This window comes from Centrocercus urophasianus, unplaced genomic scaffold (assembly GCF_019232065.1).
Source record: "Centrocercus urophasianus isolate 14NV4802_14NV808 unplaced genomic scaffold, USGS_Curo_1.0 seq_13, whole genome shotgun sequence".
Taxonomy (NCBI): domain Eukaryota; kingdom Metazoa; phylum Chordata; class Aves; order Galliformes; family Phasianidae; genus Centrocercus; species Centrocercus urophasianus.
This window is the reverse complement of record NW_024884475.1, coordinates 52,640,266-52,663,633: the sequence shown is the minus strand read 5'-3', so window position 1 is coordinate 52,663,633 and position 23,368 is coordinate 52,640,266. Positions and strand designations below refer to the sequence as shown.

At 39.1% G+C, this 23,368-nt stretch overlaps 1 protein-coding gene across 2 annotated transcripts in view; it reads left to right on the top strand.

The window, feature by feature from the left end:
- The window catches only part of GRID2 (glutamate ionotropic receptor delta type subunit 2), a 685,769-nt gene that overhangs the window by 598,773 nt on the left and 63,628 nt on the right, over window positions 1-23,368 (top strand). The window lies entirely within an intron of this gene.

Genomic DNA, 23,368 nt, shown 5'->3' with positions numbered 1-23,368 from the left:
ACACTCCAATTTTAAAATACCTAAGGGCTTGATTCCAAAGAATATACATATCCACCTATGCGTGTGCAGTTTCTCTTCTCCTTTTCCCTTACAGGAAGAACAGACATAAAGGTTATCTGCCAACTGCTGTTCACATGAAAGCTTTTGGGAGATCATATTTGGATTGCTCAGGAAGAAAGTTCTGTTGATTTACAAGCAAACACAAGAAATACCACTAAAGCTGTCCCTTTCAGGAGTCATTTGAGATACTTCTCCCTCAGCTGGAAGATTAATGTGATGATAAAAGCTACTCTTAGGCATGGGAAATTAGAGTAGAGTGGAATAGAACAGTTAGGTTGAAAGGGTCTTTGAAAGATTACCTAGTGCAACTACCCATCCTCTTCAGGGCTAACCAACAGTTAAAACTGTGTTACTGAAGGCATTATACAAGTGACTCTCAAATGCTGCCAGGCATGGGGCATCAACCATCTCCCTAGGAAGCCTGTTCTAGTGCTTGACCAGCTTTATGGGTGGTATCCTTTACAAAAGATAATTGATAAAAGGCAGGGACTATGATCTGTGGAATAGTTTGAAAGACAACATTTTACAGGAAGGAATTGGTGGGTCCTCTCTGCTTGTATATATACTTTGTATTGCTTTTCGGAGCTTCGAATGAATTTAACAGGCTGTACTGGGGCCACTAACACAACCAGATTATAGTTCTGGACAAAACGAACTACTGGGTGTCCCTTTGTGCTTTGTTAACCAATATGAAAGGATCACATAACAGTGGGATGTCCAGGCCCTGCTGCACTCTCTCTGAAGTGAACAGAGTTTGCAAGTACCCATCACAAGATGACATGTTTAGACAGTCAGGCATCAGGATATTGAAAAGGCTTAACCAAGCATTTTTTTTATATCTTCAAATCCCACTGTTTTATCTCATTTCTGTTCTTCAAATATTTGGAGGAAAGTAGCAGTAGAATGTATCTTTAAACAGGAGGAGGGGGATCAAATGCTGATGTATTCAGCGTATTATTTCTTGCTCAGCAAGATGGTGCATTTGCTGGACCAGAGACTTCATGGAGAAGTTGGTGCCTGTGAGAGCAAGTCGTAGTCACCTGCGCAAGTGAGAGCAAGTTGTAGCCCAAAGACAATGATTATAAAATCCCATTTTGCAACGGAATGTCTGCAGCATTGACTTGTTTTTCCTGGTGGGAGGGTAAGGCAGAGAAGAAAAAAAGAATGGGAAAATTGTGCCAATTTAAGTTTCTGATGTTTGATATATATTGCTTCTGTCCTTCTCATAAATCAAATGCATACACATCATTGAGCATCCACGTGAACAGCAGTTTACACATGTATATCAGGTCCTGTTAGACAGCAGCTGGTTGGGTTTACCTTGAAAGGACAGCAGTTTTGAATACCTCAAACTGGAGAAAGCCTGAAGAGTACAGGCACTTTTCTAATTTCTGTAGGTTATTGTCTCTTCTCAAAGGGAAACAAAAAGCAGTTGAAGATCTATATCAGAGCAAGAGAAGCATTCAGCTGTTGGCCTTCCTGCTTTGTGAAATCAAAACAGTTGGAGAGTTATCTGTATTCCTGCATATGCTTGGATTATTCCAGAAAATAGTCACTTTTGTCTCCTTTTATTTTTTTCCTTTATTATTCCTAAGTATTTCATGTATCTCAAATTGATTTCCCTTTTTTTTTTGCATAGGTTATGAAATATACATCCCGTTCCGTTAAAGGAATCTCTATTTTCAGGGAAGTTATTTATTCAGAGGGGATTTACCAAGGCCTAAGTCATGCCTGCTTAAACATTCATTGAGGACTCCAAGAAAATCATTTAGGCTTAAACATATCACATTACATACCTCTTTATGTCTTCTTAAAAAGCACATTACCCTGCTTAATCCTTTACAAGCACCACAGGCTTTCCTATCCTTGGAACTATTCCCATTTAAAATATAATGAAGTGCTTCCATTGTGCCCCTGTCTGCTCTTTCTTCCCTAGAGTATAATAGTGCCTAATGCCCTATCCTCCCCACCTCATTCCTCTGAACAAGACACTGTAGCCTACAGCATCTCCATTTTTCTCAGCAGTATAAAGTGGAAAATTCCTCTCCCAGGCTGCTTAGGCAGAATCAAAATGCATTTGTAACCTCAGTCTGTTTAACTCTGTGTGCAAAATATTTAGCTTGTAGGAAACTTGAGGATGACTGCCAGGAGAATTAATGTTTTTTGGATGGTGCAATACAAGAAACTCATTTTACTCTATCAATTCCAGTGAATTCCTCCCTAAAACTGATCACAATATCAAAAGAAATTCAGTCTTGACGTTTTCATTTTCCTGTCATTTTACCTGTATTGGAAACATGCGAACAATTGCTGAGGTTTTTCTTTTTCCTAGGATGACAGTTTTACATTCCTGAGAATATTCTTAACAGTAATAACATTATTGTTTAAACTACTTATGAATAGGCCATAACAAAGCTTTTCTGAGGTGATTTTTCTGGGGAGGAAATGAGTAATAATGATTTGCATATCCGTGCTAGAACAAATTATCAATGACTGGGACATAGTTATTCTTCCTTTGCAACAGTAATGGCATCTGTTGATGGGGCAGAAAACTCCTGAACTAGGTAATTAATCTGATTTATTTACCAACTTGCCATTGAAATTGTCATTCTGGTTGCAGATACGCTCATTATATTACAGAGAGACCTAGTTAATATTTTCAAGTCCAATGTTATGGACATCTCTGACAATGCAGCTAGCCAGTAAAAGAACATCAAAAACAGGAGATAGCCAAGCAGACTTTTTAGATATTGAACCCATACTGTAGTTCTGTAGTGGAACGAATAAGAAATGAAAAAGGCCAAGAGCACATAAAAATGCTGGTACTGCACTCCAATCTCCTGTATATTTTCTCTCCAAAGGGATCAGCTGCATTGTGAAGTTTTTGGTTAGGAAACTAATTATCAACATATACGTTGGTTTCTCTCTGCCTCTGGAGGTGATTCTTCTTGGACAGATGAGATGTTCTGTTGCTTCTGCACCAGTAATAATGTTCAGGAGTATCCTTAAGACATTGATGTTTCAGCCCCTCAGCTGAGGGTGCAATGTATTTATTTTGCAATTGCCTTTTCCCTTATGGTCTGTGATTTGGAGGTGACAGGTGCTTAGGGGTACCAAACTCACCTGCCATCCTTGCTTTGATTGGTCACAGATGGTCTGTCTCTGTCTTATTTGTGGTATTGTAGGCTCTTCCTGGAAAGCAAGTCTCAACTCCGAGTCTGAGCCCAATTTACCATCAGGGTGCTGTTAATAATGACAGGACGAATGCACGATCCTCTGGCACTGTAATGTTCAAAGTACCATAGTTTGTCAGTGTGTCAGTTTAAGGTGGGAGTGGGTTATATTTCTTTGCAAAGCACTTTTCTAACAGACTTATCACAACTTGCTTAAGCCTAAAGAACAACCAGCCTGGAGAATGATTTTCTTCTGCAATCCTGTGTATCTTTGCTCCTATATCTAGTGCTTAAACAAACATACAACAGTGAAAAAAATGCAGATTACTAAATATCTGGCCAGAATGCACTGGAAATGTAGTATGATCTTACCTTCAGGTGTTATCAAAAGGCTGTTAGATATCTGAATTAGCCTGGGATCAGGGTGTTTGGGATGTTTAATAACTGAACTGTGACAGTTAACAGAGCACAAGGAAGATTCTGAATTTAGTTTCAAAAGTGAAATGTAAAGCTTCTCGTTGCCTCATTTTATCAGTATGTAAGGTGGGCTCAGCAAAAGGCTTCCTCTACCTCATGAATCTTCCAAAACATATTCCAAAGTTTGATCTAACTTGGACTTTCTAGTGATTTTTATCTGGAGTAGAATACCTGTGAAAGTTCTTATTTTATGCAGTTTGGCTTTGTTCCATTCACAATTTAAGGCAAAATTTGAGTCAGTCTGCATATCAAAAATTAGATCTGTACACATGTATTCATCCAACAACCAAGCCAGTGAGTGCTGTATTCCTTTCATTTCTAAAATTTCCTGAAAACTTGATGTTAGTTCACCTTCTGTTTCGTCTTATGTGCTCCCAAATGTACTTTCCACCTTGTGCTCTCACCACAATTCCATCGAAGTTACTAATGACCTCTGTTTAAATTTCAATCTGCAAATCCCTGCCAGTCCTTTTAGCAGTTTCATATGTCACTAAGTGGCATCCTGCTGTGGTGACAGGCCGTTCTCCCATCCATGACTGTCTTTGCTTGCTCTCCCTCTTAGTCCTCTCTTATTTTGGAGAATATGTGAGATCTGTTCAGTTTCTGTGGGCCATGCTATTCCTGAGACCATAGTATTTTCTATCTGTAACTCATCCCTGGGGATTCTCAAACCAAAGGAAGTCAGCTGGTAACTCCAAAACCTTGCAGTTCTGTTTTTCCTGTTTGAAACTGACCTCTTTGTATCTGAAATTAAACACGTGTGCTTTGCTCTAATGTCTTTCATGGGTGTCTCGCTTTAGTTCAACATAAATCCTATAGTAGCTAGCTTTACATCTTCCATCTGGTTTTACTTTCCATTTTCTTTCTTGTGGCTTTTTCTTGCCCAGGTTTATATTTTGATGTCAGTCATTATCAGTTTATCTCTTAATTTTTGTATCCAAATGTGTGTAAGTTTTGCTAGTTTACCCTTCATAAGATACAATTTAGCCATACAACCTCCAGTTTTCGAATACAGCAATTTTTAGCAGATTTCTCTGAGCTTTAGGCTGTGCTTAGTTCTACTGAAAATGCTCCTGCATGCACACTCCCCAACCCCCCCTTTCAAAACAAAAAAAAGAGGGCGTCTGTATTGCCTTTCAAGGCCCCTCACAGTCAGTTGGCACTCCACCTGTAGTTTTCGTATTTCTGAACTGAAAAATCATTAGTGTGAGTTTCCAGTGCAAGAGTGCAACTCCTTTTTCTTTTAACCATATTTCTGCATTCTCCAAGGGAGAAGTTTTCCCTCCAGGCAGTCATCTTCTCTAAATGCCTTCATGTTCTCCTTTATTCTTGCACTAAGAAAAGTCTTGACAACTAGGTCTCTAGTGTACTATGACCACAGCCTATCCACTGAGCCACTCTGTTTTGTTGTTACTCTCTGCTCTTTCCCTTCATTTAGCTTATAACTGCCAAATAAGAAGAGACAGAATTAATGCTATAGCAATCTAAATGCTATCATAGATATGATGTAACTGAGGAACTACTATAACCCACAATAAACCAATTTCATGAACACACCCATTACCAGAGTGTATGGGAAGTGCTGAATTACTACCTGAACCTCTGATTGATCACCTGAGGTGAGCAATGGGTCAGCCCTGGGAGCACAGGTGAAGCCTGGCTCCACCTCTCCTAGACCTATTTAAGAGCTGACTACCAGTGAGGAAGGATCTCTTTTGGAGATCCCCTCCCCTGGACTTCCATAGCGAGCCCAGGATACGGGAAAGCATTCTATCTTTTTTATTTCGGTATAATAACTGCTTAGCTTGGTTATATTTCATAATTATAGTATCTGTACATTCATTGATTATGCACAGAGGAAGGGTATTTCTTAGAAAACAATCTGTTTTTGTCTGACTTTTGCACCTTTATCACAGAATTGTAGGAGCTGGAAGGGATGTCGAGAGATCATCTAGTCCAACCTCTCTTCCAAAGCAGGCTTCTTAGACCAGGTTGCACAGGTAGGTGTCCAGACAAGTTTTGAACATCTCCAGAGAAGAAGACTCAAAGAAAAGATATAGCCTAACTTCAAAAGATGAGCATAGGAGCTAAAGTTTCTAACAGGTACAGTAATAAGAAGGGGGATGAAAAATGTTTTGACTGAGCAAACAGTCCTTATTTTCTCATATTGGTACAGCTTCTTTGTTGCCAGCTACATTTTTCTCTTCGATTATCTCTCTTATATACGTAATTGCATTTCAGAGACATTTTAATAATATTGAAGTTTTCTTCTTGCTCTCAGATGAGGCTTTGAAGACCAGGTTATTTAGGCATCCCACCCCGTTATATCCCTTCTTCTCTTCACTTTTCTCTTAAAACTTTGCTTCACTTAGATCATCAAACTGTCATGGCTACAACAATGTTCCCACTGCATGTAACTTTGGGGGCCTAATTTAAGTGCCCAGCTTTCATTCCTAACTATTGTAGACAGACAATTTCCTTCTCTAGAGAAAGGCTGGGAGTGTCTAGGTTGGGAAGCTATTTTTCTTGGTGGCTTATTTTGTACAGTACCTATCACAATAAGATCATGTTTCACAGCTGGAAAAGGCAATAAAAACAAAGAAAAAAACAAAAAGAAAATGAGAAATGGTAAAATAATACCCTACGGAACTAATTTTGCTTGACTGTTGTAGGCTATCATTCTGTAGAGAACTGAGATCAGACTTTTTCCGCTGTAAACAGAATAGCTGACAGTCCTCTGAGGGCTGGGCATGAGATGGGAGGGGTTCCCACACTTCAACCTGATGGCCAGACATCGAGTTCTTTTCACCTTAGGCCATTTCTGGCCCTGTAGTCATCTTTTCACATGACAGACCAGAGGGGCACCTTCATCTCCACTGACAAAGGTTTGTCAGTGGAGATCTCACTTGAGGTTTCTTTCGTTTGGAAGTGAACTAATTAGGATGATGCCAAGAAAGTAAATCCTGGAGCGCATCCTGTCCTGATGGTAGGTCAGCTCTGTGGAAATATTTCTATGTCCTATCTAAGCACTGTAATCCTGACCATCTGTATGGGAACTCCTGAGTCACGGCCTGAACCACTGATTGAGCACCTGTGGAAAAGACCCTGTCAACCATGGGAGCACAGGTGAAGGCAATTCAGCTGTGTGACCGGAAGGAGTGAAGCCTGGCTGCACCTCTAGACCCTGTTTAAGGGCTGACTGCCACTAGGGAAGAATCTTTTCTTGAGATCTCTCCTTGGTGAAGCTTTCCCCTACAAACCTGGAGTCTTCTGCAATGGGTGAGCTGTCTTCTTCCCTTTCTTTATACTACCTTTCTGTGGTGGTGCTGGTCCTTCCATTATCATCCCTTTGTTGTAATACTTTTCCTATCATATTGAACTGTCTAATTGCTATGCCACCATATATCAGAGATTCCAAATTTCTGACTAACTAAGCGATGTGGGTGTTGATTGCATCTGCACTGACAAGTAATTAATGGCAGAAATGCTAAGCCCTGTTCTGAAGTGGGGGTTTTTAGGGAGTGGGAAATTTTGGAAGGGAAAGGTGGGTAAGAAATCTGACAATTAGGAAATCATTTTAAAATAAGGTTCATTTGTGTCTGTGGTTATGAAAGCAGGCCATGAGTATGTTAGAATAATGAAATTTGATTACTAACATTTTTCTTCTGCTGAAGTTCTCTCAGGTGGCCACACTGTTTAATGGGGGCACTTGGGAGAAAGAGTGACTTAAACAGAGACAGATGATGAAAGTATGCCTACTTTAGTTACCCCTAAGAAAGAAACTATAGTTGGGTAGTTGGGTATGTTTGGGTCTAACAGAGCAATGCTGTTGTCATACTCCATAGAAGTTTTCTGAGCGTTCCTTATGTGATGACTGTATTTACTATGTGGTAGCAGAGGAGAGGGCTAAAAGAGAAACAGCTCTCATGGGTGCTGTTACAAACCATCTCATGAATGAAATATGGGCTTTGGTGAAGTGTGCGGAACAGGAGATGTCTTTGTAGATATATTTGTTATTTTCTCAATTAAAAGCAAAACAAGATGATGTTCTCACTTCTGTTTATCAGCTGCAAATCCTGAGAAGGCTTTGAGAGAGAAACCCTTTGGGGTAGAAATGTTCTGAGGGCCGTTTTGTTGGGGAGTCATTTTGGTGGTGTTGTTGGAGTGACTTTTGTCTTGACATGGCTTCTGATGATAAAACATAAATACGATGCAGGTGATTTTTTTTTCTAGACTATAAACTTCTACCGTTTTTTCCAACAGAAATTTACTTCTTGTGCTATTACTAAACCTATACACAATATTTTCCTAGAGTCTTCCGTTTATGACTTAGTGTTTCTAAAAAAAACTGTGTGACCAAAAGTCATGGAGGAATAAGCAAGCTCTGCTGGGATGCTATTAGCGCAGTGAAACTCAACTCGTGTGTCTACAACTCGTGTTGGGATTTTTGAGTAGCAGTATCTTGTCTCAGGTTGTATTACTGCAGGGTGACTTTCAGCTCAGCTCTCGTGGCTTTGCTTCATTAGCATCTATTGTTTTCAGAAGCAGAATGTGCTGCTTGCATGTCATTCCTCTTTGGCAAGTGGTCATTGACTTGATCTAGCGGGAATTGAGACGAATGTGACATTACAAGTCCTGTAATCCTTTAGGTCTATGAGATAGCATTTTATTTAGCAAGAAAGACTCCTTATGGAAGTTACAAGTTCCTAAAAATAGACTTTCCTGGTCTTGCCCCTCAAATGTGCGCTCTTTCTGTGCAACCTTTGAGGAAGCAAAGTTTGGGCTAAGTAAAATATAGTTCTTGAGGACTTCTCTGGTGCTTAATCCAAAGAACTTCTTGTAGCTATTTTGCTGTGGGAAGGTGACAAAGATATTGCAATTGGGCAATTTAACCAACTACCTATTTTCTTTTGTTTCCAGAACTAATTCTGTAGCCCTTTTTCAAAATAATCAGTGGAAAATATCCATGAAATATTACTGCTTCCAGAGGAAATAGAAATATGGATCGTATTTCTTTCCTTGCTGGCGCCTCCTTTCCTCACTCAGGCAAAACAAGAGCCACTGCTCCTTGCTGCACTGTCTCTGGGTCTTGCCCCCCTCTCCACGGTAGAGTGGTGTGGCCATGCCCTTAAATGCCTGATAGAGAGGAGTAGTTGGGTGTCTGGAGGGCTCTCATGTAACTACAGGAGACATGAAAGTTGTTATGTGCCTCTTATTCTGCTCCTGTGAGCTCTTATTTCTCCATTTTATCTCCATTAACTTAGTGCTTCTCCTGTAGAGGTTCTGTAATATTTCCAGGTTTGTGGATGTGAGTACACAGAGGAACTACAGAGACTCCAGCAACTTCAACTCATTCATTTCTTTTGAATTTTCTTGACTTTGTTCCTTCCCTCTTGCTTTTCCTTTTTTTTTTTTTTTTTTTTTTTTTTTTTTCTGATTTTTGACTCCTTATTCTTTCTGTTTGGATTCCAGCTCTTACAACTCTTTCCCAGCTCTCAGAGCCTTTCTCCTTTTCCCCATCTCACCTCTCTGTATGCAGTCAGACATCGCCTTTGCTATCCCCATTCCCTCACGCTGTCTTGCTGTTTATCTCTGCAGTAAGTTTTGAGATTTTCAGTTCACCATCCAACAAAGCTTTCCAAAATTCTGGCTGTCACTTTGAAGCCAGCTTCAGGCTCACAGTATGGTGGGCTGCACTGGGGACATATCACGCTCAGATCAGGGGAAATGTAGGCTCTGACTAATGATCAATAGATGGAGACAGGAGAGCACCCTTGCTTCAGGCGCAGAACTTGGTAATATATTCACTTTCTTGCTTAAATGTTTCCAGCTATCGTTTCTGTGTATTAACATATTTTAATGAAACCCAGATGCATTTTGATGCATTAGCAAATGCAAATGATGGGTTCAAATGTAAGGTTGTCTGAAGGATATGTGCAGCAGAGAGAAAACTATGAATAGAAGCAATGAGACTAGGATATACAAAGCACCACATTTCAGCTCTAAAGCATGTCTTGGACAATGAGTCTACAAAACAGAAATGGTGAGAGAAGTCTAAGAGGTAGCAGAGAGATGTTGGTTGATATTTGTGGAACTGCTATAGCAATTGCTTATGAAAGAGCTTGACCTAGCAGATTTATATCATTTCTGTGAAATAACTTGTTACCAAACAAAAGCAAACAAATATATATATATGTATATTCCAGAGATCAGCTAATTGCAGAAAATACATTTGTAGCAAATTGCCTAAGACATTTAATAGTCCCTCATGAAATCAGTCAGAACTTTTCAATTCTAATAGCCTTAGAGCTGTAATAGAAAAGCAAAAGAAGAGATCTCAAGGAGTTCCTGTAGCTTCTCTGATACCAATTTTTTAGAATAATACTCTTAGATAAGTCAATACATTAATAAGCAAGTTTGTAGGTGATGAAACGCTAGTGAAATAGTAAGTATAGTGCAGGAAAATTAAACTGAAAGGCTCTGATAATATGCTTAGTAAAATCAGCCTTTTCTAGGAGCACCTTCCCTATGAGGAGAGACTGAGAGCTGACGCTATTCAGCCTGGAGAAAGCTCTGGGGGGACCTTATAGCGGCCTTCCAGTACCTGAAGGGGGCCTACAGGAAGGCTGGGGAGGGACTTTTTAGAAGGACAGGTAGAGACAGAATGAGGAGAAAGTTTTCCAATCATTTTAGATTTAGGCTAGAAATCAGGAAGAAATTTTTTGTTGTGACGGTGGTGAGACACAGGAACAGGTTGCCCAGGGATGCTGTGGATGCCCTTCCCTGGAAGCATTCAAGGCCAGGCTGGATGGAGCTTTGAGCAACTTGGTCTATGTCCCTGTCTGTAGCAGGGGGTTTGGAAGATCATGTAAAATGTCCCTTCCAACCCAAACCATTCTATGATTGCAGTCTCTATTGTATGTAAGAATCAAGTGTCTAACTACTGGAAGCTTTAAATAAATCAGATTGATCTTAAAGACATCCTAGTCTCAAAAAAAAAAAAAAAAAAAAAAAAAAAAAAAAAAAAAAGAGGAAGAACTCCAGTGTTGTTTAAGATACCTTCTTGTGAAATACTTTGTAGAAAGGTCTTAATTTTTTCAAGTATAAAACAGGAATTCAACATTTTATCTGAGTATTCCCCGAAATGTTGCCCATGTTTACAAACTCCAGGTCTGTGTTTCTAAATAACTGTGTGCATTTAAGCACAATTACAGGTTGTAGAGCCAGAGTGATCTCTAAGGACCAGTCTTAAAACATCTGGTCTGGGAGAGTATGAAAGCTATGCAAACTCTGCTTCTGGTTGCTCTCTAACAGTGTCTTAAATTATCAAATTAGAGAGAGCTGGAATTCTTCTAGTAGAGTTCCATTTTGTAGGAATATATCAATTTCCTGTGAGGAAAATAAAAGTTTGTTTTCCGCTTAAGTGTGGAGAGAAGACATTTCAGATTTAAGAGTTCAGACTGAGTGAATGTTGCACGGTGTCCTACCAGAGTGGATTGCCAAGCATGCGATTAGCTTCTGTGGGTTTAAATCATACTTGTGAAAATAACATTTGGTGTTTGGGTGGCAGGGGGTTGTTTCTCTAAAAGACTGCAGGAGCATGTGGTCTGCAGCAGCGAGGCTGTCAGGTTGCATTGAGCCTCTGGGCTGGAACATGAGCAGTGGCTCCTGTGGGTTTTGTTGCTCTCCAGCCTTATTCCATATGCCTCATCTGGGGTGATGTGAAATGCAAACACACCACTTCAGCTCCCAGTAAATATTTCAGGGAGTTTCAAATCGCATCCATTTCAAATCGCAGCAGAGCCAAATCTTTCACGCAGTTTTCCTTTCCAACCTCTGGGCTCTGACATCTGCAGGGGCTCTGAAAATGTTCTGAAGAAAACTGGGACTCTGTGTGAACACTGCAGCTGTAGGTGGGGCTGGGAGTGACCCAGAAGGATGTTACTGCTGATGCCTGTCCTGCCATCATCTATCTGAGCTCCTTTGGGAGTGTGCGGAGGGGCTCTTATGGCATCCACAGTACTTCCAGCTCTTCAGGTTGTACCTGGCTAGAGTCACCAATACAGCAGCACTGGTGGAGGGGCAGAGGATCAAATAGGTGAGAGAGAGAAAAAACCGGATCCCTCAGACCTTCAAGATGAGCATGTCAGTATGATGAGACAGGCAATAACAAAAGCAAATGGAAAAAGACTTTTCATTCTCCGATGTTAGCCTGGCACCATTCATAAGCAACAAAATCCTTAGAAAACCAGTGTGTTTCTTTTCTGTACCCTATATTAAGGTGCCTCCTGCTGCTGTCTCTGTCTGACCTGATTCAAGCAGCTGAGGAGACATTTCTTTTTTGAGTGGTTTTTGGGGGAAGTAAGTGTAGATGGAGTTAACTTTTCTGCCAGCAAGTTAAAAATTTAGAAGTAACAGTATGGCATCGAGGAAGGTATCCTAGATTTGTAAACTGGCTGTCTGAAGCTGAAAATGAAGCTAGGAATCTTCCATTAAATTAGCAGAATCTTTCTTTGGACTAAAGAGTGATGATATTTTTTTCCACTGTTTTTACTATTTTTTTTTCCTCTCCAGTTAAATTGCCAGCAGGCAATTCTGTATTTGAGTTAGGTGGCAGTTGTCTGGTTTGAACATGTGATTGGCAGTAATTCAGTGTCTTTTTAATAGCTAAGATAAGGGAGAAGAGGATTCAAGTGCCACGTGGAGTGTTTTAAGAAGCCTTTTAACCAGGCTGTAATCACATTTCATTCTCCTATCGGTTTGCATAAAATGCCCGATCCAAACAGACAACACGACTCCTGTGCTGGGATCACAGTGGCAAGAAAGAGCTGTTTACCATTCCTGACTCCAAAGATCTCCTGCTGCACAGAGGCTGATTGGTGTTTGTGGTAGTTTGCAGAATTAGTAGTTAAACAAAGCAGACCCCATTCCCTCCTGAATATAACACATGGAGGGGTATAACTAACAGAATGGAGCACATGGAAAATGCAGTTTGTCTGTTAAAAATAATAATAATAAAATATAACAACAATAATGGATTAGCAGCTGGTACTATACAAGTGTGTAAGTACCAAGGTGTTCTGGTTGGAGTACCAATCACGGAGAAACTCTAGTTGTTGTATCATTCTAAGCCCAGGATAGTATTCCCCTATAATAAGTTTCTAGCAAGTTTTCTAGCAAGAGATCTTAACTTGTGAGTAAACAAATCTAGGATGTGACACCTTGCCCTATCCCTGGACGTGCTCAAGACCAGGTTGAATAGGGCCTTGGGCAGCCTGATCTCGTGGGTGGCAACCCTGCCCACAGCAGATGGGCTGAAGCTGGCTGATATTTGAGGTCCTTTCCAACCCAAGCCATTCTGTGATTCTGTCACCTTAAGTCGTATCCCTAACCTTGATAAAAATTTCCTAGAAACCTCAACATCAATCATCAAGTATCAATCTTTCCCCAATTCTGGCTGCAGTTCATGGGTATTTCTTTATATAAGAGATGGATGGCTGGGACAGCCTTCTTGTGCTTGATCCAAGGTACTGGAGCATGCTTGGTCCAAATCAGACTGAATTTGTCACCTGTGTAAAACACTGAAAAAAATAATCTGTGTCCAGCAGTATGAAGAGAGGGTGTGGGCCACCTTCCTACACTGCAGGTAGTCAGAAGATGGTGACAGATTCAAATCAGAAAACCTATAAATTCTGTTTCATGCGTGCCAACAGTCCCAATTTTGTACGCATTGAGAAGAATGCTGAGCTGGGCTTCTCAATGGGTGCTGGTACCCCACCACCACTTTCAAGGGACTTCATTCGGTAGAGCAGAGACAGGCAGCTAGTGCTTGTTCTAATAGTGGAATTTGCCATGAAAAAAAAAAAAAACAAACATGTTTATGAGCCACAATTTTTTAAAATCAAAATTTTGGCTTCAGGTGTTAAAATTTTGCTCAAGTGCTGCCTTTACATGCAAATTATTATGTAAATCTCTCTTGGAGACCCAAATATTGCTAAGGAAAATGTTTACATGTTGCAGTTCATAGCATAGTCAGGAAGAATATTGTTGGTGCACATTAAGCAAGTAACAATAAAGGCAGGAATAATTTCTCACACAAGGAGATGTGAGCATAAGTAAATGAATGTCTGCAAAATGCTTTTAGTCCTTCAGATGATGCTATTATTAAAATGAGTGTCTGGGCTTATGCTATAGTTGTGCTAAAAGCTAAATGAAGGAGATGGTTTTCTTTAAACAGCATCTTATTCTTGATTAGCTTGAATATTAAATGCTTTTGGATGTAATGAAGTGAGCAGCAGATGGAAAACAGAGCAGGGAAACAAAAAAATTGAATATGATATGAGATCATGGAAGGGAATCAAAGTAGACATGAAATTAATTCAAAAGAGCTCATACTGAAATTCTGACTGAAGTAATATATAGCACTTATTTGGGAATGACAGAGGTTGAAGAAAATACTCAAGGTGGTATTTTTTTCTTTCCAGAGATGCCAATTATAATCTCAATTTAGAGAACTGTACATTTGAATATGCCTTCATTCTTTGGTTTAGAGAGTATCCCTCCTTTATCAGATTGGATTGCATTTCTGTAAAAGGAAGTAGACTCAGTAGTAAACCACAGCTCTGTATTTGCATCTTCCAATTCGAAAGCTGACTTGACTATTCCAGTCTTGGTCAGCTAAATAATGTAAAGGGGAAACCTTGACAGACCAAGAGTTATTTTACTATTTTGGGACATCAGATCCATTCCTAGTCAAATGGAGGAAAAAAATATATTTTTTTGAACTTTATTCTAAAAATAAACCCATTCTAAAAATAAAACTCCAGTGCAGTTTTCTACGTCCTGGAGTGTATTATATGTTTTTTGATAAATACAGTGTCAAATTCTATTGTATCTTTCCATGATTTATTCTGCAAACATCCAAAAACACTTTCAGCATTTTGGGTATTATTACTCAATAAAATCTGTAAGCTGTGAGCTGTTTCTAACACCCTGTGACAAGTTTTATGTACATTGTGTGGTTGTGGTTCTGATTTTAATCTGTGTCATATGATACTCGTTCTGCTGCTTTTTTATTTTTATTATGCTCTTGTTGTATTTTATGTCTCTACAGGTCTGTTTTATTTCTCAGTTCATTCAGCTAGAATGTCGTTAGGCCTATTCTAGTCTGATCGTGTAGCCCATGTAGATACAAAGTCCACTGAACTACTCATTCAGTATCTTGCAAACATGGATGCCTGTTCTGGGTCTTAGATTTCTATTGAACCTGCACGTTTAAGCTCTAAATATTTTGAAAAATGACTAAGAATAACTGTAACTTAGAAGTCAAAGAGATGAGGGAAATATTGTTTTTATCATTTTCAGGTACCCTAAAATATTCTCTTCCTATGTGTCATCCATTGAGAGGATGTGTTTCCATAGCGCTGTATTCTCTCTGCTTTCTTGTATCCATCTTGTGAACTGAACTTCTTCATAGCATAACGTGAATGAGACAGCAACCAAATGCTACATCGGATTTGATGTAGAAGTCCATCAGTAGGAAATATGCCTTCCATTCGTGTCTGAAGGGATCATATTTTCAGAACAACAACCCATATGTGTGCAATTGCATTGCATATGATGTTAATGTAACCGAACAGAGATAGGACATATATCTGTGCACAAATACTGCACAGCTGTTTGTCTGGGTATGTATGCAGACCCTGCCATTCCCCCGTACACTGTAGCTGTGCACATAGATGCACACACAGCTGCTTCTCCAGAAAATTTGGGCAAGAATTCAGCGCCAATTTTTGAGAAGCTGTGTACCACCTTGTAATATTTCATTTGAAAGTGAAGATGAATATTCTTGCTTTCCATTTAGAAATTAGTACCAAAGGAAAGAAAAGTATGCCAGTACAATAGACCTGGTCAAGAAACTATCTAATGCACTTAAGAAAGATACATAGCAGTGACCAAGATTAGCTGGGCGCTTTGCTCTCCGTGCTAGACATGCAGAACCCTGATTTGCAACAGTAGTCAGCCTGCATATCCCAAAGAAATCTCATCTTATGTTCCTAATTCTACACGAAGTGCTTCTTCATTCTAAGAGGGCAAATCACCTTGTTGCATTGTATCATAGCAATTTAAATTGAAAATTCCTGTACCGTCACTTTTTTCATTCCTTTAATATTTTCAGTGCACCTATTTCATTGATTGAAGATGCTTTTTTTTTTTTTTTTTTTTTTTTTTTTTTTTTTTTTTTTTTTTTTTCTGCAGTAGGAAAAAATATTAGGACTTAACCCAATGGTATTGGATATTTTTAAAAGCACACTAAGGGCACACAGTATACGTATCAAGCTCAAATGAAGAAAACAAGAAAGACTGGTTGACTAATTGCATTACATTTAATGTAATTCCTCTCGTTTGTGATCTGATAAGATTTCAGAACAGATTGTGTCTGAGTTTGAATTTGCAAGGTTCAGGTGCAATGTAAGCTCTCGTCATCATGGCAACTAGATCTTCCTACGCAAAATCTAGAGTGAAGCAGGAAAAACAATTACTTATTATATTACTTGATCTTATTTGTATGTTTATATTTTTTTAAAGATGCCTGCAAACAAAGATCAAGTGAACTAGAGCTGTCATTTTTGTTTGTTTTGCACTGGAATATTACAATAACTGAAATTGCAAGATTTTTCTTTTTTTTTTTTTACGAAACATCATTATTCATGCATCCAGAAGCTCTAGAATTGCCAACATCCCCTTGTAGGATATTTTCTTGCTAAACTTGTAAGTTTTGATCAAAATGTTTTCTCCTTTTGAAATGTTACTTCATTGCAATGAAAATAAGGCAGTTTGGGATCAAGCTTTTCAAACAAGCAAGTCCCCGCTGGAGCATATTTTATTTTCCATCTGAAATTTTCCAGTATTTCCCTGTAACTCTGAATCTTGGAAATTCTTGTGGAAAAACAAGCAAACAAAAAACAAACAAACAAACAAACCCTGTTTTCTGTCCAGCTCCATTTATCATTTTCATCATTGCTTAACTTACCTCTCTGAGTTTGTGCCAGGTGTACTGCCCAGGAATTTTTGTTGATTGCGCTTTCAGGACAGTGAAGGGGTTAGAAATCATTCTTTAAAAATATCTGTCCTGAATAAATTATCCAGTAGAGTAAGGGAATTAGTGATTTTTTTTTTTATTTTTTTTTTTTCGGTTCTGTCAGAGGTAAGTTCTTATTTGGTGTCTCACCACCTATCATGTATGGGCAGGTCAGGATGAATTAGAGACAGATACAATAGGAGTCTGTGTCTTGCACTTTGTGCGCAGTGTTGTAGCCTTGGATAAGAAGAGGTGACTGCTCAGAGATGAGCAAAGTTGCATATACTTTCAGGCACAGGCTGTAAGCGTTTTGATGCTGCACTGCTAGTCCTCCTGCAACTTCTGCTGCTGCCTGTGGGCCCTGGTATGCAAAAGAAAATGAAAACTTTAGCCTAGATTTGACTAATTTTCTTTCCTCTAGGTTCAGAGTGTCTTTTGTGAGGACTAAAATGCACTCGGAGGGATTCTCTAAAGAGCTGACAAGCCTGTGTTGGCACAGTGGGCTGGTATCAGGAAACCTTATCAAAAAGCGAAGGCTAAGATGGTTTAGAAAACAAGATAGGTAGGAGATTACCTTGTGTGACTCAAGGACTGTCTCAAATCCGACTATCACTCTGAATATGGGAGAGCTCTTGTTCAAGTAATGCAAAAACCTAAAGATTATGTCAGATTCTTTAAAGTAAGTTTCTAAAAAGAAACTTTTTTTTCCTCAAGTAAGCTTTCACTTCAGGATTTTTCAGTAATATAGGTGGTTTTGCAAAGAACTTTATTGTGCTTAAAGTACTTTTTCAGCTAAGAATGGTGTTGATGAGTAATTTCTTTTGTGTGTGGTTTTTTTACTTTGCGGTTGGCATTGAATAAGTATTTCTTTGGATAAGAAATCATGTCTAAGAATTGCAGTTATATGGATTCTGCTTCCATTCTAAAGCATAGCAGAACCAAGTGTGGGACAAAAGCTAGCATTGTACAGGACTGAATTAATCTGAAGAGGGATGCTGTTTCTCTAAATTCATCTATGCCTGGCTTTTTTCTTATACTCTAACCTACACAATTTTACTTTTTCACCTAAATGAAGAGGTTTAAAATGTGGGAGTGTACACAGATAAGTGTTCTTTCACTGTAGATTAGCTGCCCCAAAAATATGAATACATATAGAAGTCATCTTAGTAAGCTTGTCTCATTAATGAGACTGCCACGTGGTTTCCACAGGTCTAAGTATTTGAGGAACCTGAAATGGTTTTGTTGCAGTTCTGCATATGACCTTGTTGTGCAATGGAAAGCGCAACAGTAACAGTGGAGTAGCAAGATCCTAAGCTGCAGCAAGTGAGGATTTGCTCAAATGCAAATGCTGTGAGCAAAGAAATAAGGGAAAACAAACTACTTACCTTCAGAAGGCCTCAGGTATGCAGGGATCTCCAGCAAGAAACCCCGTGTGGGAAGGGGTGGATCCTGGCTCCACTACTGCATGCACCTGGGCACCCCTGGGCTGGCCCTGCCTTCCCACCAGGTACTTAACTGCCGATTCAGGCCCTGACTTAGCATTTCTGCTACAGAACTTCAGTGGTGATGCACTTAAAATAGTCTCCAGTAATACTCATAGCACTGATTTGTCAGGAAGTAAATGAGAAGATGATAACAAAAGAAATAGGTTCCTTACTTCTGAAAGGCCTGCCTGGCTGGTTCTTCATTTTCTGTGTTTTTTCCCTGTTTCCCTTCCATCTGAAATTACCAGCAGCTGTAATGATCCTGTGGTTCAGCTTCATGTTAATGACCAGTGCGACCAGATGCCTTTCTAGTGCTCTGCTGTGATTACCTGGGCAAGATTTGACTCCATTCTCCCACTGCACTCAGAAACTGTACCTTTGCCCTCCACTCTGTCTTGCTCCAGTTATTAACTTTCAGGTGCAGGGGCGAAAGGTGACTGCATTAAGCATGGGAAAAGCTGTCTAACACAAAGGCTCCCTCTCGTCACAGCACTCTCATGCCTCAGTAATTCTTCCAACTCCAGATCAATTATTCTAGGTTTAACAAAAGTACGTGCGATTGTGAGGCTTTTCTCGAGTAGTTGGTGGCAACTTGCATGAAAGGAATCAATGCTTCTCTTGATGAACTTTTATCTGGAGCAAATAGCTGTGCCATTGAAACTGAGATGCCAATGTAATAAAAGATAAATTCATGCAGAAGAGGAGATGAGGTTGGGATTTCTAACCTCTTCTTTCTTCCCTGAGGCTCCCCAGAGGTTCATTTCCTGCTGCTGTTCACTCCTGGCTGCTAAACTCTATAATTCTTTTAGAAATGATTTGGCACTTTCCTGTTTGATGAAGTACAAAGAATAATTTTCAGTGTTTGTCAAAATGTGGTCACTGAATTTAAACATCTTTCTATGGAGCCTGCAAAATGACATCTCAAGGGTTTTTTTTAATTATTGTTATTTAATTAGTTTTATATATAGATGAAATTTTATTCTGTACTCTCCTATCACTATGGGAATACAAAGCCATCCTGTAACCACAGAGCTAACAGGTTTGTTTTATTCCTCTCTGACTGCGTGACTGCATTGTACTCAGATTATGTAGGTCAGCCACAGATGCTGTACTGTGAGAGAGTATGGGATGAGAAGCTCCAACACTGTAATTAAGAACTATGGATGGTTTAATCTGAAGAGGACTCTAAATTAGTGGATTTAGTCTTGTATAAAATTGTGATATGAGATTTTATTTCTCTGGGATCTGGGAGAGATTATCCAGATTTGTTTCCTTTGTGATCTATAAGACTTGAAATCTTTGTTCCTGAAGGAAAACAAAATAGCAAACTGGAATTTCTCTGAAGGCAAAAGATTTGTCCTTTGCTTCAGCCTAATTGACAGCAACTTCATTGGCCTCTTGCAGGAGGATTATGGAGATCAAAGTGTCTCCATTCCCCTCTGTTTTAAAAACCTTCATTGCGGATGCCATCGAGCTATTTAGCAACATCTGGCAGCACAGAAATATAGATTTAAACTCCTACCACAAATTTTATCTTTGCCTTTTCCCATTTCAGAGTGCAATATCCACATTATGTATATTAGCTCTCACTCATACATTTGCAAATGTTCTTTTGCTTTTGTTCCCTTTTCTTCGCTCATCTAATAAGAGACTTCACGAAGATGCTTTGTAGAATGAAGCACAGCCCTCTGCAGTCTGCAGCTACCACTTACATAAAGAAACATGTAAAAATTGTCAGAAAATATATTATTTATATATGCCAATGTCTCAAGTCCACATTGCTAGGCATAGGGCGAGCAGCATCTGGTGTTGTGGTTCCCCTGTGTAGTGGAATGGTCAACAGAAGAGAACAGAAAGAGAACACAGAGAGAGTGCTGCTCACGGAGTGGGTGATGAATCAGTGTCCTTGATTGTTATTAGGTTAGAGCTGGAGCTGCTGCCGCTATGCAGGTGAGAAATCTGCTGCTGTTCATGCGTTCTTGGCTGAAGGGCGCCTGACAACTTTATAGGCAGAGAATAGTGCACAGAGAGGAAAGATATGCCTTAGGTGCCTGCCTTAGAATGGAGCTGCACGAGAGTAGCATCACTGCTTTGTAGGAACAGCGTACTCAAAAAATGGGCCCAGTCAGCATTGTCCTATCACTTTCTGGCAATACAGTTTTAATAAGTTGAATCTTAAGATTTCTCAGGCTTCAATTTTTTCTTTTTATAGAAAGTAACACGTTTTAAGTATAATGAAATATTTAAGAGATCGATATGAAAAATAAGTGCCAATTCTGTTTGTCTTTCTCTTTCTTTTATGTTTTTTTACCTTTGTGAGAATTTCTTCTCTCTTATTTAATTTAAAGGGGATTTGAAAATGTAGAAGAGAGATTACTGAAGAATTTAGGTCTGAAAAATTGCAGTCATTGGTTGCTGTTTAATAAAAAATTATTTTTCCTGAAATTTACAATGCTGGCATAGTACACAGATATGTTATTCAGCCTACTCTGCATGAAAAGGTTAGCTGTGAGAAGAAATACTATCCACATCAGCGTTGGTATAAAATATGTGGATATGCAACAGCATAATGGCTTTAAATGCTTGTGTAACTCAACTGGTTCTTGGTGGAATCATCAAGGATAAATTTCTGCTAATATCTACAGGCAGGACTTCAAATAAAAACATTGTAAATGTGCAGTGATGGAACATAGAAATGGAATAGTCTTAGATAAATAATTTTGCCATCTATGTACTGATGGCTCCTATTCTTTGTAACAGTTCTCTCTCCAATAACTCCCTTGAAATTGCTCACAAAGCTAGAAGTGAAGTCAAGCATTTTGCCTGGTACCATCCAACCTTCCAGGCTTTGCTTAATGACCAGCTCAGTGCATGAGTTCAAAATACCTTTATGAACAATTTTCTTATTTTTGTTTTTGTTGCAATAGTCAACAGATATTCCAAAATCTTTTGAGCCCAAGCCATGCTGACAGGCATATTGCTATGGGAAGGGCAATGTTGGTTTTCCATGTACTAGCAGGCTGCAAGGCTTGGGCTGTTGTTGAATGGGAATATGCCACCCATATACAAATGCCTCCATGGCTACCCTGCGCTGGGGAATCATGTGTGAGCTGCATTCAGATTTGCCACCATCCTAAAATGTCTTTATTTTAATTCAAAACAACAACATAATGATGTGGAAATGAAGAACAAGGGATGGAGATCTCCACCCGTTACAAAACGCTGTTTCTTCTTTTGTCTAGCCCCCATAATTGGCTGACTGTAAGCTCCTTAATTTTTTTCCATTATGCAGAGCTGGAACTTTTGCTATTCATTTTGAGGGCAGAAGTGGAGCACGGTTATTGCATAGCTAAAAAAAAAAATTGTGCTTTTCATGAACATCAGGAGGGAAGTACATAAAAGTCAATGTAATTGACTTTTTGTTCTGAAGTTCCCTTCTCCTTAAGCATTGTGGCTTTTTTCTATAGCTACCCATTCTCTGTAGGTGCAAAACTGAAAACTATCAAGATGTGCTTTAGTCCAGCAAAACTTTGTTCTTAGATCTTTGGTTTGAATTTTGAGCAGTCCTGTGTGAAGCCAGGATTTGTAGTCAGTGGTCCTTCTGGGTCCTTTCCACTTCCGGATATTCTATTATTCTATGATCTTACACTAAAACAAGTCTGAATCTATGTGAAATATCCGTGGACAGACAGTTGATCTGTGAATCTCCAGAAATATATGTTAAAAATGGAATTAAATTCTTCCTGAGCTGATCATCCTGATTCTTAGCAAGACAAGATTTTATTCTCATACCAAAAAATGCGATTTGGAGAGAGTTCAAAAGTAGTGTTACTGGTAATGGGAGGACTGAAATAATAGATTTGCAAGAGAAGATGAAAGAAAGCTCTATTAGTATCATTCAGCTGAACTAAGTAACAGAAAAGCTGATTGATAATCGAAAACTGTCAGCCACAAAATTGAGTATTTTGAATTATACAAGGAAAAATAACTCAGAATGACCAAAAAATGTTATTTAAAAAAAAAAAATAGTGAAACTAAATGTATGGAATAGCAATAAAATCTCTTAGCCTAAGAGACAGTTCCATAAAGAGAGCAATTGTAAGCACAACAATTTCAACTTAGATTTACTCCCTGGGTTTGAATTCCGTAGATTTGTAAATGAATAGGGCAGAAATTCTAGGAGTGTATTTTACTGCATGAAGCAATCGTGTGTTGAAGGTTGATGATTGGGATGATGCCATCTGGCCCTTCAATCTCCCTTTCCTGCCTCCTGCGCATTAACCAAGACTCACTGTGTTCTTATCAGTGAGAAATAAAGTCTTTGCAGGACCCTGAACAGCGATATTATTAGATCCGCTCTAAGGATATTATACACACCACTTCATCACAGGCATTATTGACAGTAAGTGCTTTTACCACTTTTATATATTCTCACTGTGAGTTGTTTTACAGAAAGGCATCCAAATCAAGAGAATTTTTTGTGACCACCTGAGCAGTTTCTTTATAAGTTTCTTTATAAGCACTTTTATGAATTCACTGCCACAGGGTGTTAAAAGGGTGAGGTAGGACCAAAGCGTGATCTAACATAGCCTTCAAAAAAGAGCCCCAAAGGTTACTTCCTTTATGTAAAACCACTTGTCTACTTGAACCCCTCTTTTATTTCTTTCTTTTTTGTGTGTGTTATTTTTGTTGGAAAGTTCATCTGATCCTTTTTAGGATCTATTTACGCCATTCTGATCCTCTCTGCTCTTGCCTCCTCCTCTCCTCTCTTGCTGCCTGCTCACCATGATGCTTTGGCCTTCCAGGCCAAGTAATTATCCTTTCTAATACTCCCCAAAAGCACTTTTTTTCTCAGTCACTCTATTTCTTAGCTAAATAGTGTGTTTAGGAAGAATAAGTACAGAGTAAATACACTGACACAAAATTGACCTAGTAGACGCTTTTTAAATTGTGATGCCTCAAGGATAAGAATGCAAGTTGTATTGTTAACAGTGAGTTCATTTGTATTCTTTATTCCCTGGCTATTTAGATAGACTTAGACTTAAACCTCTAGTGAGAGACAAAAAAGCATTTTTGACCATTTTCAGAGCATG